The sequence below is a fragment of the Dasypus novemcinctus genome, chromosome 20 (genome assembly GCF_030445035.2).
Source record: "Dasypus novemcinctus isolate mDasNov1 chromosome 20, mDasNov1.1.hap2, whole genome shotgun sequence".
Classification (NCBI taxonomy): domain Eukaryota; kingdom Metazoa; phylum Chordata; class Mammalia; order Cingulata; family Dasypodidae; genus Dasypus; species Dasypus novemcinctus.
This window is the reverse complement of record NC_080692.1, coordinates 21230716-21243200: the sequence shown is the minus strand read 5'-3', so window position 1 is coordinate 21243200 and position 12485 is coordinate 21230716. Positions and strand designations below refer to the sequence as shown.

At 47.1% G+C, this 12485-nt stretch overlaps 1 protein-coding gene across 6 annotated transcripts in view; it reads right to left on the bottom strand.

Moving 5' to 3' along the window:
- TSPAN9 (tetraspanin 9) overlaps window positions 1-12485 on the bottom strand; it is a 226588-nt gene that overhangs the window by 174715 nt on the left and 39388 nt on the right. Inside the window, exon 1 of one of the 6 annotated variants that reach the window (XM_004456211.5) lies at window positions 9243-9354. The exons of the other annotated variants lie outside the window; for them this stretch is intronic. The gene's annotated coding sequence lies outside the window, so the exon portion shown is untranslated. Of the gene's footprint in view, window positions 1-9242; window positions 9355-12485 lie in introns of those variants that run through there. 6 annotated transcript variants of the gene reach the window in all.

Below are 12485 nucleotides of genomic sequence, written 5' to 3'. Positions count from 1 at the left end.
GCTGAATCCAATCAACAAACTGAAAATCAGGAAGGGGGACAGGACTTCGCACAAGCAATGAAAGATCTTAGAACATTTATCACCGACAAATTTGATGAAGTAATGAAAGAGGTTAACAGCATGAAGACAACACTTGGAGGGGAAATTGCAGACATGCGCAAAAAAATAACAGATATGATGGAAATGAACACCACAATCCAAGAAATCAAAAATACACTTGCAGCAAATATCAGCAGACTAGAAGAGGCAGAGCAGAGAATTAGTGATGTGGAAGACAGTGCATTGGAAATCAAACAGATAGTAGAAGTGGTCAATAAAAAGGTAGAAAAAATCCAGATAGGACTTAGGGACCTGAATGATAAGGCAAAACGCTCAAACATACGTATTATAGGCATTCCAGAAGGAGAAGAGAAGGGAAAGGGGTCAGAAGGAGTGTTGCAGGAAATAATGAATGAAAACTTCCCAAATCTACTGAAAGAGACAGACGTACATATCCAAGAAGCACAGCGCACTCCACTGGTCATAAACCCCAACAGGCCCACCCCAAGACATATACTTGTCAAATTATCCAATGCTCAAGACAAAGAAAAAATTCTAAAAGCAGCAAGAGAAAAGAAAACCATCACATACAAGGGAAACTCCATAAGATTAAGTGCTGATTTCTCATCTGAAACGATGGAGGCAAGAAGGCAGTGGTATGATATAGTCAAGGTACTAAAGAAAAAAAAATTTCCAACCAAGAATACTCTATCCAGCTAAACTAGCATTCAAAAATGATGGAGAGTTCAAAATATTCACAGATAAACAGAAACTGAAAGAGTATATCAACAAGAAACCTCCCCTTCAAGAAATTCTTAAGGGAATTCTGCAGGAAGAAAGGAAAAAACAGGACAATCAGAGATGGAGGAGAGTGTAAAAGCAACAAGAAAGACAAAAATAGAAGGGGAAAATAAAATAATACAAACAAAATATAACAAACACAAATCCAACCAAAATATGGCTACCATAAATAACTCTCTAAACGTAATAACACTGAATGTCAACGGATTAAACTCACCTATCAAAAGATTCAGACTGGGACACTGGATAAGGAAATACGACCCATCTATATGCTGCCTACAAGAGACACATCTTAGACCCAGAGACTCATGGAGGTTGAAAGTGAATGGCTGGAAAACAATCATACAAGCAAACAACAACCAAAAAAAGGCAGGAGTAGCTATATTAATATCAGACAAAATAGACTTTAAATGCGAAACAATTGTGAGAGACAAAGAAGGATACTATATTTTAGTGAAAGGGACAATTTGTCAAGAAGATCGAACAATCATAAATATTTATGCTCCTAACAAGGGCGCCTCTAAATATGTGAGGCAAACACTGGAAAAACTAAGTGAAAGAATAGATGCATCTACAATTATAGTGGGGGATTTTAATACACCACTATCAACTCTGGACAGAACATCTCAAAAGAGAATCACTAAAGAAACAAAACATTTGGACAGTATATTAGAAGAGCTGGATCTAATAGACATATATAGATCATTACACCCAAACACAGCAGGATATACATTTTTCTCAAACGCACATGGAACATTCTCCAAGATTGACCATATGCTAGGCCACAAAGAAAGGCTTAATGAATTCAGAAAGATCAAAATCATACAAAACAATATCTCTGACCACAGTGGAGTCAAGCTGGAAATTTGCAAGGGACAGAGACCCAGACTCCACACGACAATTTGGAAATTAAACAGCACACTCTTAGAAAAACAGTGGGTCAAAGAGGAAATCTCAAAAGAAATCAATGACTACCTTGAAACAAATGATAATGATAACACAACATACCAAAATTTATGGGATGCAGCAAAAGCGGTACTGAGAGGGAAATTTATAGCCATAAATTCATATATCACAAAGAAGAAAGAGCAGAAATTGAAGAATTAACTGCACATTTGAAGGAATTAGAAAAACAACAACAAAGTAACCCAACAGGAAGAAGAAGGAAGGAAATAACAAAGATAAGAGCAGAACTAAATGAAATAGAAAATAAGAAAGCACTTGAAAAAATAAACAAGACCAAGAGCTGGTTTTTTGAGAAGATCAACAAAATTGACAAACCTTTAGCGAGACTAACAAAGAAAAAAAGAGAAAAGATGCAAATACACAAAATAAGAAATGAGAAAGGTGAAATCACCACTGACCCCACAGAAATAAAGACTATCATAAGAGGATACTTTGAAAAACTATATTCCAACAAAAATGACAATTTAGAGGAAATGGACAAATTCCTAGAAATACATAAGCAGCCCATACTGACGAAAGAAGAAATTGATGATCTTAACAAACCAATCACAAGCAAAGAGATAGAATCAGTCATTAAAAATCTCCCAACTAAGAAGAGCCCAGGGCCAGACGGCTTCACAGGTGAATTCTACAAAACATTCCGGAAAGAACTAACACCAATCCTGTTGAAACTATTCCAAAAAATCGAAACAGAAGGAACACTGCCTAATTCCTTCTATGATGCCAACATTACCCTAGTACCAAAGCCAAACAAAGACCACAAGAAAGGAAAATTACAGACCAATTTCTCTAATGAACCTAGACGCAAAAATACTTAACAAAATACTTGCTAATCGTATTCAACAACACATTAAACGAATTATACACCATGACCAAGTGGGATTTATTCCAGGTATGCAAGGATGGTTCAACATAAGAAAATCAATCAATGTAATACACCATATAAACAGATTGAGAGAAAAAAACCACATGATTATATCTATAGATGCAGAAAAGGCATTTGACAAAATACAGCACCCTTTCCTGATAAAAACACTCCAAAAGATCGGAATACAAGGAAACTTTTTGAACATGATAAAGAGTATATATGAAAAACCGAAAGCCAACATTGTTTACAATGGCGAAATCCTGAAATCCTTCCCTCTAAAATCAGGAACAAGACAAGGATGCCCATTGTCTCCGCTCCTATTTAACATTGTCTTGGAAGTACTGGCTCGAGCACTGAGACAAGAACCAGATATAAAAGGCATTCAAATTGGAAGAGAAGAAGTCAAAATTTCATTATTTGCAGATGACATGATCCTATATATAGAAAACCCTGAGAGATCTACAACAAAGCTCCTAGAACTCATAAATGAGTTTAGCAAAGTCGCAGGTTATAAGATCAATGCGCAAAAATCAGTAGCATTTCTATACACCAATAATGAGCAAGATCAGGAGGAAATCAAGAAACAAATACCATTCACAATAGTAAATAAAAAAATCAAATACTTAGGAATAAATTTAACTAAAGAGGTAAAAAACTTATACTTCGAGAACTATACAAGATTGTTCAAGGAAATCAAAGAAGACCTAAATAAATGGAAGAATATTCCCTGTTCATGGATAGGAAGACTGAATATTATTAAGATGTCTATCCTACCAAAACTGATCTACACATTCAATGCAATCCCAATAAAAATCAACACAGCCTTCTTTAAGGAACTAGAAAAACTAACTATGAAATTTATTTGGAATAAAAAGAGGCCCCGAATAGCCAAAGACATATTGAAAAAGAAAAACGAAATAGGAGGAATCACACTTCCTGACTTCAAAACATACTACAAAGCTACAGTAGTGAAAACAGCATGGTACTGGCATAAGGAGAGACACACAGACCAATGGAATCGAATTGAAAGTTCAGATATAGAACCTCATGTATATAGCCATATAATATTCGATAAAGCCACCAAACCCTCTCAACTGGGAGAGAATGGCCTATTCAACAAATGGTGCCTGGAGAACTGGATAGCTATATGTAGAAGAATGAAAGAGGATTACCATCTCACACCTTATACAAAGATCAACTCAAGATGGATCAAAGACCTAAATATAAGAGCCAAGACCATAAAGACCTTAGAAAGCAGTGTAGGGAAACATCTACAGGACCTTGTAATAGGAAATGGCTTCATGAATATCACACCAAAAGCACGAGCAGCAAAAGAACAAATAGATAAATGGGACTACCTCAAAATTAAAGCCTTCTGCACCTCAAAGGAGTTTGTCAAGAAAGTAAAAAGGGAACCCACACAATGGGAGAAAATATTTGGCAACCATATATCTGATAAGAGACTTATAACTTGCATATATAAAGAACTCATAGATCTCGAAAACAAAAAGATAAACAACCCATTTAAAAAATGGGAAAAAGATTTAAACAGACACTTCTCCAAAGAAGAAATACAAATGGCTAAAAAGCACATGAAAAAATGCTCCAAATCCCTAGCTATCAGGGAAATGCAAATCAAAACTACAATGAGATACCATCTTACTCCCATAAGATTGGCAGCCATGAAAAAAACAGTAGAATACAAATGCTGGAGAGGATGTGAAGAAAGGGGAACACTCATCCATTGCTGGTGGGAATGCAGAAGGATCCAACCATTCTGGAGGACAGTTTGGCAGTTTCTCAAAAAATTATCCATAGATTTGCCATATGACCCAGCAATACCACTGCTGGGTATATACCCATCAGATCTGAAAACAAGGACACAAACCGATATATGTACACCAATGTTCATAGCAGCATTGTTCACCATCGCCAAAAGTTGGAATCAATCCAAAAGCCCATCAACAGATGAGTGGATCAATAAAATGTGGTATATACACACAATGGAATACTACTCAGCTGTAAGAACCAATACACTACAATCGCACGTGATAACATGGATGAACCTTGAGAATCTTATGTTGAGTGAAGCAACCCAGGCATTGAAGGACAAATACTATATGACCTCAATGATATGAAATAAGTTAACTGCCTCAGAGAGCTAGAGTCTGGAAAAGTGGCTTACTGGAAATCGGGGGGTGGAGGAAGGATGTGAGTTAATGTCTGTAGGGGTGAAATCTGTGATGAGCTGGGGGTAAGTATGAGCACAAAGAAGGGACAAAATGGGGGCAAGGGGTTACCTTCGGGTGGGGTTTTCTGGGTTTGAGGGGGGCTGGGGATGGGAAGAGGGGTAATATGGTCCAAGAAATAGGTGGGAGGGAGGGGCAACATACAAACATGGGAGAGTGCCAGAAGTTCGTTGAGAACTAAATGTTGAGTAAAACGTATCAAAGTATAAGTAGGAGGGTTCCCTGGTTAGGACGCTCAGGGGGTATGGTCTGATGCGGGACGGACTCCGGAGGGAATAGCTGAAGGCTCATTTTGCCAAGGTGGGTTCTACCATTGGGTGGGGTGGACCCATATCCTGGGGAAGACTAATGCCGTCGAATAGAGAGAACTGTATCTCTCGTGAGAAAGGACGGCTCCCAGGGCATTAGATTGGCAGGCGTTGTGGGCCCTAAGGGGAGGGGAAAATGGACGTGCAATGGATGGAACAAAGGTAAATAAGGGTGCAAAAGAGGAGTTATGTGAGAGTACACGAGGATGAATATAAAACAGCTAATATTACACCAAAAACATATAGGGGACGACAGACTAATAATGAAAACCATAAGACAAAACATAGGATAACTAAAAAATTTAGAAAACTGTACAGCCTAAAATATGGACCACATAGTAAGCACAAATGTCACCTTGTTTGAAAACTATAGTGTTGGAATCTGTACATCAGTTTCAGGAAATATGATATGAATAAGTTAAAAGATTATTGCTGTGCAAGGGAAAAGGTTTTATGGTGGATCTGGGGAAATACTGTATATTGTATATATGAATTTCGGTGATCTAAGACTCTTCTGAAGCTGACATTATGTTGGGATTCACTTTACGGGAAGTTTTGGATCACAGAGTGGTTCAACAATGGCAGCGGAGGAATACTGATATGGGATGTTATTGACAGGATATATATGGTTGACAGGGAGTTATACAGGGCATATGCCCAGGGTATATGGTAATGTCTATATATACTCATAGTGGAAACAATTAAAAACAACAGCTGGGGGGGTACTGGGCTCCTGGCCGGGGGGTCACTGTTGTGGACCCTGGGAGAGCAGCGGCAATCCTCCAGGTGCAACGGCAAGAACCAGGAAGGAAGGAGGGCCCAACAGTGGGCTCTTAATACTAATGGCTACACTTTTGAGCCTATGCACCTGCAATAAGAACAAGGCCTAGAGTAGCATTGTGCCTGGGGGTTTCCTCCTGACAGCCTTCATGTTACTCAAATGTGGCCACTCTCACAGCCAAACTCAGCGTGTAGATGTGATGCATTCCCTCCAGCGTGGGACACGACACCCGGGGATGAGCCTCCCTGGCACCGAGGGATCACTACCACATACCAGCTGAAGAAGCAACTAGAAAATGACCTTGAATTAAAGATTCAATGCGGAACAGCAGAATATACCTGTCTACATATAATAACATGACTTCGGGAAGCGGTTTGACCTAATGTAAGGGGGAAATGGAAAGAAGAAATGAGATTATAAGGCTGTGAGTCTCTAAAAAAGAGTCTGGAGGTTGTCAGAAGGAATACCCCTATGTACAACTGAACAGAGTCTAAGAGACAGGTAAGGTAGATACAACCCCAGCTATTGGTTCTTTTGAGGGATAAAGAGACCCACGGGTTCTATGGTCATGGCAGAAAGGGTTCACTGCCATGACAGATGGCCCTTCTTTGGAGCTGGTGTTTCTGCGTGATGGAAATGGACTCAGAGGGGATCTCTTTTCACAAGACTTGCATGCTACTTTATTGGAATTGTAGTTGGTGCTGGGTTTAAGATATATGTAGGGGATTTGAATCTCTGGACTGATAATATGACACCCAGGCCCAGAGCCTCAACAGACTTCAGCTCCTACACTTTGACTTATTGGACTTACTCCACTCAGCTAACATGGAGTAGAAGAAGGTCAACCACCACAACATGGAGCCTAGAGTGTCTACAACTAGAAGCGGGAAGAGTGCATCCAGTACCCATGTGGAATCTAAGCCCTCACTTGACATAGGTGTGCAATGGACACAACCAATCCAATGTCCACAGAGAAAATGTGGAATCGGTGTGGGAACGGTAGCCATGGGGGCTGCTGGGTGTGGGGAACGGGAGGAAGAGATGAGATGTGGAGGCGTTTTCGGGACGTGGAGTTGTCCTGGATAGTGCTTCACGGACAATTACGGGACACTGTAGATCCCCCCAGGGCCCACTGGATGGAACGTGAGAGAGTCTGGGCTATGATGTGGACCATTGACTATGGGGTGCAGTGATGCTCAGAGATGAACTTACCAGGTGCAATGGATGTGTCATGATGATGGGAGAGAGTGTTGCTGTGGGGGGAGTGGGGGGCAGGGGCGGTGGGGTTGAATGGGACCTCATATATTTTTTTTAATGTAATTAAAAAAAATAAAAAATAAAAAAATAAAAAAAAAAACATTATGTTAAGTGAAAGAAACCAGACACAAAAGGCCATGTGTACAATTCCACTTATATAAAACATCCAGAATAAACAAATCCACAGAAACAAAGCAGATTAGTAGCCAGGGGCTGGGGCAGGGGGAAGGGAGAGTGATGGCTAATGAACACAGGTCCTGTGCTAAAACTGATTGCGGTGACAGGTGCACAACTCTGGGAATATACTTAAAAGCCATCAAATCATATACTTTAAAAGAGTGAATTTTATGGTACATGAATTATATCTCAATAAAGCTGTCATTTTTTAAATAATAACAAAAGCAAGACTGAGGCATACAGGAAAAGTACAGGCGTCATCTGAAGCGGCGGCTGCAACCAGCCAATCGCTGCCACCAGGCAGTGTGGGCTCCAGGGCAACTGGACCTTCCGATTTAGAAAGCCAGGACTCCCGATTTTTGTGAATCTCTCCATGTTTAAACATGGGCTCTAATAAACAACATCAATTGGGCCCAACCAAAATCCACCTGGGACCTGGCTCAGATGAAGGGACACTGGGTTGCAACCTCAGCGCTCGACCTTAGGATCCGCATCTGCACCATGAGAGCAAATGAAAGGGCCTAGTATTGGGGCTCAGGTGGCATCAGGTCTGTGCAGTGTTTGACACTGCCTGGCACACGGAAAGTGCTGGATAAATGGCGACTATTGGCTCAGCAGAGCTGGAAGGGATCTAGGGAGAGCCACACAACGTTCTGCAAACGAGGACCCTCGGGGAGGTCCTACAGCCTCGGTTGACCACACGCCCCTCTGCGACCGTCCCTCACGAGCGCTGCTCTGGCCAAGTGTACTTGCCGCTCCCACAGGGCGAGTGAGTGCTGTGTGCACACCTCCCACCCCAGCCCTCAGCCCCCAGCAGGCACGGATGGGGGTTCGGTCAGTAGGAACTGACTGGTGACCAGTGGCAATGCCCCTCCCCCCGCCTGGCCTTAGAGCTCGGCCCTCTGCCCGATTCCTGCCCGGCCCAGGCGGTAAGGGAAGACCGGGCACCAGAGGATGCGGCTGGCATCAACAGGTGGAGGGGACAGAGGTGGCCTGAGCAGCAGCAACAAGGCCAGAAGGGAATGAAGAGGAGGGGCCCACGGCAGGGGAGGCGGAAAGGGGCTGGGAGGGGAGACAGCGGCCGCCGGCGGGCAGGGGTCCACAGGCGGAGGGGACTCTGCCCCAGCGGGCCAGCTGGGTTTCAGCAGGATGAGGGTGCTGCTTACTTAGCCAGCGTGGGGGCAGGCCGTGCCACCCAGCTCCAAAGAACCCAGCTATAGCCGGAGGTCAAGGAGCTCGCCAAGGTGGTATCCTGTCCCCAGGGCCTCAGGGTATCCAGTTTAAACTTGTTCTTACTGGAAAACTTCCACCCTTGATGGCTCAGGGATTATGGCCCTGGATTTCTCCTGCCTCTTTCCAAAGCAGACAGTAAAGCCTTGCAGTTAATGTTAGCTGAGAAGTAAACCTTAGCCTTAAAGAGGCAGCAGGGGAAAGGAAGAGAGTACGAGCCTGGACTATAGTTATTTCCCAACTGGGCCATCTTAAGTCGAAGAAACTTTAGGGCTGAAAGGACCTTCAGGATCATCTGGGACAAAGCCTTCCTTTCACAGCAGAGGCCCAGAAAGGCGGAGCAATTTGCCCAAGGTCACACAGCCTGTCAGTGCAGACTGAAATGGACCCCGGGCCCGCCCTGTCAACAACAGGTCGGCTCTTCCCCATTCCACACTGGGGGACACTTCCAGAACGACAGCAAGGCAGGCTTCTCACACCCCACTCCCCGCAGGGTCCTAGAAAACCTGCACTTGCATAGCAAAAGCCCAAGGTCAGCCTCACCTCTTAGCAGCGGCTTTTCCTACCTGCCGAAGGCTCAGCTCCTCCCGCTCCTCCCCAACGCCAGAGAGGAAGGCCTGGAAGCTGGGGCCAGCTGAGGGCAGAGGTGGAGCATTCACGCAGGGAGGTTCTCCGGTTAAAAACAGGGAGAGGGTGAAGGGGGGAGGGCGGAGAGACGGAGATTGCAAACAGGAAAAAAAAAAAGACTACACAAACATCACGTGGGGGACAGAGGCTTTCACAAGGCCCCAGAAAGGCAGATGGGCGCGGGAACCCGACCACCATGGCGCTCACAGCCAGGTTTCCCGACCTAGAAAGAACACAGACCTTGGAATCCCCCAGACTGGGGGTAAAGCCTCCTCTGGCATATCCAAGCTGTAGGACCTGGGGGGGAGCTGCCCCCCAGCCTGGTTTTCCTCACCTATGAGACATGCCGAGCGCAGTACCTGAGGCCCAAAAGGTAGCGCAAGAGCTGCTGGTGACGCCCCGGGACTTTCCTCCTGGTATCTGAACTGCCCTTGGCCACTGTGTGAGCATCCTCAGGGCAAACGGCTCCCCGTCCAGTCTGGGGTCAGAGGAGGAGTTTGGTGGAGACTGGCTGGGGGGCTGACTTTCTAAAAAGCATCCCACCCACCTTCCCGGTGGGCAGTGTGGCCCAAGGGGGGTGGACTTGGCCCTCTGTTCCAAGGGGGTGCCAAGCTCCCCTTCCTTCCCACTCCCAACCCCGCCCGGGGGACGGGTGGACAAGATGACCGCTTGCCCTCCCCTCGCCCTGTGCCTGCAGCTCTCGGTCCTCCCAAGTTCTGGCCGTCATCCTAACCTGCTTGACCTGCGCAGTGGCTGTCACCTGACCTAGTCACATTTCTGGAGGGGGCTGGAAGGGAGGAAAGGGAAGAGCCGATGTGTATCCCATGCGTTACCAGTAAGGAAACTGAGGCAGGGACACTGGATTGTCTTTGCTGACTGGCAATCAGTCTAAGGTTTGGTTCTCAGGCAGGGCTGGGAGTGGTGATGTGCTAAGTGGGGCGAGGATTTGCTAAGGAATGTAGGGGCAGAAGCAGGGGGGAGCTGAGAAGGAAGCTTTCCCATACTGGGTAATAAATACAGAACGGATGCCCTTGTCCCATGAAAAAGAGAGACCAGATAATCCAATAGAAAAGGCAGGTGACCACATCAACCATCGTCCTCGTCACCACCAACGGCTACATGGTGCTTTTTCCACACCGCGCAGGGTTCTAGACGCTTTACGTACATTAACTCACTCAATAGTCACAATAACCTTGGAAAATAGGCCCCCAGTTATCCCTGCTTTGCACATGAGAAGGGTCTGAAGGAACTTGCCATGCCCCACACTGCCTCTCACCCCAGCACCTCTCCACCTCCAGGCCCACCCCCTCCTCCTCCAGGCCCACCCCCTCCGCCTCCGGGCCTACCCCCTCCACTCCGGGCTCACCCCCTCCTCCTCCAGGCCCACCCCCTCCACCTCCCAGGCCCACCCCCTCCTCCTCCAGGCCCACCCCCTCCACTCAGGGCCCACCCCCTCCGCCTCCCAGGCCCACTCCCTCCACCTCCAGGCCCACCCCGTCCACCTCCAGGCCTACCCCCTCCACCTCCCAGGCCCACCCCCTCCACCTCCCAGGCCCACCCCCTCCTCCTCCAGGCCCACCCCCTCCACTCAGGGCCCACCCCCTCCGCCTCCCAGGCCCACCCCCTCCACCTCCCAGGCCCACTCCCTCCACCTCCCAGGCCTACCCCCTCCACTCCGGGCTCACCCCCTCCACCTCCCAGGCCCACCCCCTCCACCTCCAGAGCCAGCCAGGCAGGCCAACTCTCCAGCCTCTGAGCCCTCTCCAGCCACCTTCCGCCCGCGCACATTGCCAGGCACCTTAACCCCAGAGGTTCCAGAACCTCGGAAACGGCCTCCCCGGGGGCTTGACTCCCTCTGGAGGGGTCCAAGGACAGGGATCTGCCACCCGGCTAAATGCTCTGGGTCCTGGGTCTTCCGCCTCCTGCCAGGATGAGATCCCGCAGGAGGCGGAAAGGCCAGAACTGTGCAGTGAGACTCTGGTTTCCACTGACTCAGAATCCCAGCAGAACAGATGGATGGGGGGATTTCTGAATGAGTAACTAACCACAGAAGAAAAAAGGTATGCAAATCAGCCTGGAACCAAGTGCGAAAGAAATAAGGCATGGGCTTTCCAAAACTCAGGCTGAGGAAGTGGGAAAGGCTTGCAAGGCCCAAAACGCGTTCCTTCTCTGTTCCTGCCTCAGGGCAGAGCGCGGCCTTTGTGGGTTTCCAGGCTGCTCCTGATTAGAAAACTACAAGGTTTTACCCCATGGGCAGCAGCAGAGGGATTGCTAAACACATTTGGATTTCCTGCACTGAGAGAAGAGAGAGGCCCTAGGATACAAAAATCAGACAAATGATCAAACTCCGCTTCCCGTCCTCTCCCCTTGTTCTGTTTCTGCTGAAGTGCTTTTATTAATGGGTCGCTTGCCACAAGCTCCCTCCAGCAGCTTGTAAAACTGAGTCCAAGAAATTCGTCAATGTCTCAGGCATCTCAGGCTAGGAAGCGACCGCGGGAAAACTCAAACCTCCGGGCAGCGCGCGGCGGCCCCTTCCCACACCGTGGGGACAAGCAGTTGAAGCTGGCCGCAGGTGCAGGCTTCTTAGACGAGCCTGGGAAATGGGAGGGGGAGCTCGGCCGTGCCTAGCTGGAGTCTCACTTTGTCCATTATTCAAAACGCAGCTATCTTTCCTCACTGGAGCGCAGTCTCCCACAACACGGCCCCTGCTGGAAGAGGTGAAGATGGGCCGCGCTCACGGCTTCCACGTCGCTCTGGCTCTCGGTTTGTGTGTGTCTCCAATGGAGATGTCACTCCCGAAATCCATGCCGAGCCTGAGGCTGAGTCCAGGAAAACAACACGCTGGAGCGCGTCCAAGGGCAGTGGGGGTCTAGCCATGAAGCTCTCTGCGAGACAGCTGATGGAACTGGAGAAGAGGCAGGCGGGAAGCTGTTGTCCAATACTCCCGGGGTTGTCATGTGGACGAGGGAGCAGCCTCGTGCGCTCAGGCATGGCCCGTGGATGGCTCCAGAAAGGGAGAGCTGTCCAGCCAAGGATGGGCGTTCCCCTCGCTGGAAAGGGTAGAGCAAAGACTGGCCACCTGGCCAGAATCCTGGGTGACCCGTGAGGGCCCCTTCCTCCTCTAAGGGGCTGCGGGCCTTACCCTCTGTGGTGGGCTGGAACTGAATGCACCCCGAAAATCA